The sequence below is a fragment of the Bactrocera dorsalis genome, chromosome 1 (assembly GCF_023373825.1).
Source record: "Bactrocera dorsalis isolate Fly_Bdor chromosome 1, ASM2337382v1, whole genome shotgun sequence".
NCBI lineage: Eukaryota > Metazoa > Arthropoda > Insecta > Diptera > Tephritidae > Bactrocera > Bactrocera dorsalis.
This window is the reverse complement of record NC_064303.1, coordinates 56,920,573-56,923,218: the sequence shown is the minus strand read 5'-3', so window position 1 is coordinate 56,923,218 and position 2,646 is coordinate 56,920,573. Positions and strand designations below refer to the sequence as shown.

General features: G+C 29.2%; 1 pseudogene; it reads right to left on the bottom strand.

Annotated features, from left to right (window-relative positions):
- Positions 1 to 809: 809 nt before the first annotated feature.
- On the bottom strand, positions 810 to 2,132 carry LOC125775550 (uncharacterized; annotated as a pseudogene).
- Between the last annotated feature and the right edge of the window lie 514 nt (positions 2,133 to 2,646).

The window sequence follows — 2,646 nt, the reverse complement described above, 5'->3', positions numbered from 1 at the left end:
ATACGAAACTCTTTGAATCGAGAGAGAGCTGTCAAAACTCGCATTTTTTATAACATTTGTCAATGATGCCACTGCTGAAAAAAATTAGATTGGGTATATAATAAATTATACAAAACACTAAATTAAACACTTTAAAAAGGCATACATATATAAATCCTAAAATGCAAAATCATTAATTAATTTACATAAACATTTTTTTGCTAAAATATGTTCGCACAGTTCAATGAAATTTCATTTCACATTAATTTCGTCAAGTAATTATAGCGCTGCTCTTCTGGCATCCCGCCTTTTCTGAAATCAACTGTCAAAAATTCCCTGATCTCCATCGCTGTCAAATAATCAGGGAACGCGTTTGACAGAAAAAGAGAGCCAATGCTAAAGTTACGTATCATGTTATCCATGGTTACGGGTAACAAATTATTTTGTTAGCGCATAGCTTACCTATGTGTTATGGATAACAAAAAGTATTTGTTACCCGAATATCTGTTAGTGTTATTATTTTGGTTATCAGTTTGTTACCTTTAACAAATAAGCATGTTAGCAAGAACAAGCAATAACAAGATTATCTGTTACCTAGCATCAGTTATCTAGCGAATTCAATTCTTTTAAATAAAACTCATTTTTTTATTTCGCTTTATTTAATAATAAAATCAAAATAATCAAATATTTACTTAAACTAATAATTTGCCTATTATTATTACAGAAAAATAATACAACTTAAGTTTATTTCAGTAAAAAAATTATAATTCTAAAAATTCAAATTTGTAAAAGTAAAATTAGAAACTTCAACTTAAAACTAATATGGACAACTTAGAACTAATATATGCAATTTAAAACTAATATGTGCAACTTAAAACTAATTTATACAACTCAAAACTAATATTTACAACTTAGAACTAATTTACACAGCTTAGAGCTAATATTTACAACTTAAAACTAATATATATAAGTAATAATATGAAACCTTGAAGTTTATGTTTTTTTTTTGCTTAAAACGATTGTGGCTTAAGGCCACAAATCTCCGGAGCTCCCCACAGATGGTGTTTTTATCCTTGTCAGGAAATATATCTAAAATGATATGTTATAAGTTAAGACATTCAAATATATATCACTAAAAAAACCTACCAAAAACTAACCCCACGCACTTTAGTTTTAGTAGGGATTCCTTCTCCTTGCTCACCTCTAAATTGTAGTGGTACATCAAATCATCAGAAAACATACCACGCAGTACGCCGAATGGTGCGTCTTTGCCGCTATGACACGGCATTCGCACAATAACTTACTTTGCGCCTGCACCTCGGCCTTTTCTGGCATCTAGAAAATTGAAATATAAAAATTAGTTTCTGTTTTATTTTGGTAATGTAATACTGCGTTACTTACTTTGTCTGTTAGGGACTTTTCAATTGCAGTGAGACGGGTCTCAATGGCATCCAGCTTCTGGATTATATCTGAAAAACATAAATGTATTTTTATAAAGCAAATACTAATATATTTATATACTAATTCATTATACCTGCATGACCGCCAGACGATGGTGACGATACCACAATTTGTGATGCTTCTACTGGAGGAGCGCAAACGAGATTGTAAGATATTTTTTTAAACACTCGATCTGTAAAAAAATATTATTAAAAAATGAATAATATTTATGTTCAATACAACCTCTATGGGGACTCAACGGTTGTGAGGATTCCACCTTGGAATTCATTTCTTCCACGAGGTCATCGAAATTCATTCTTTGAAAAATCATAAAAAAGGTGATGAATGAGTGGGACTAAAAGAATTTTATCATCTATAGGTATGGAAAAATACTCATATTTAATATCTAACCTACTTAAAACTACCTCATTTTCTGAAATTTTACCTATAAGTATGCCTAAATCTGCAGAAGCAACTGGCTCTTGAAAATAATCGTAAGTCTCAGAAAAAAGAAGGCCTATAAAAACATCGCCCTCTATTTTTTCGCTAATGAGTTTTATAGGCCCTGTTTTCTCTGAATAACAAAAGCTATCATTATCTTTTTTAACCCTGCATTACTAACCTCAAATCATGTCGCATGGTTACTAACCATGGGTCTTATCAACCCTCATTTGTATTATCTATTAAAATCTTTTAAACTTATAAATTGCTAAAACGTATACGTCTTTTAGTATATTGTAGTATTTTATTGTTAAATTTATAAAATGATGTGTTAAAAAATTAATTTATATACTTAAATTGAAATTAAGTTTGTATTCATTACAACATAGCTAAAAAAGTGAAAAAAAGTTATCCAGCCAGATTCCGCATAAAATGATAAGTTTTAAAGATATTGACTTCAAATAAAGTGCATTTGAAACCTGAAATATAAAAGTAAAATGTTAAAAAGAAAAATTGGAATGACTAATGCAAAAATTTTTCAATTATGTAATGTAATCGACCCAGGCTATTTTTTAAAACAATTTTTTATGCATAATATTTTACATGTTTCTTATTCTTATTGTTTATAAACGTTTAAATATGTACAAATTTAGATTACACATGTATCTTGCGTTAAAAAATATTCTTTATTTTTTGTTAATTTAAAAAGTTTGCGTGTCTGGGTCGATTCGACCCTAAGGTTAGTAATGGAGGGTTAAAATCTAACGAAAATACCCCAAATACCTC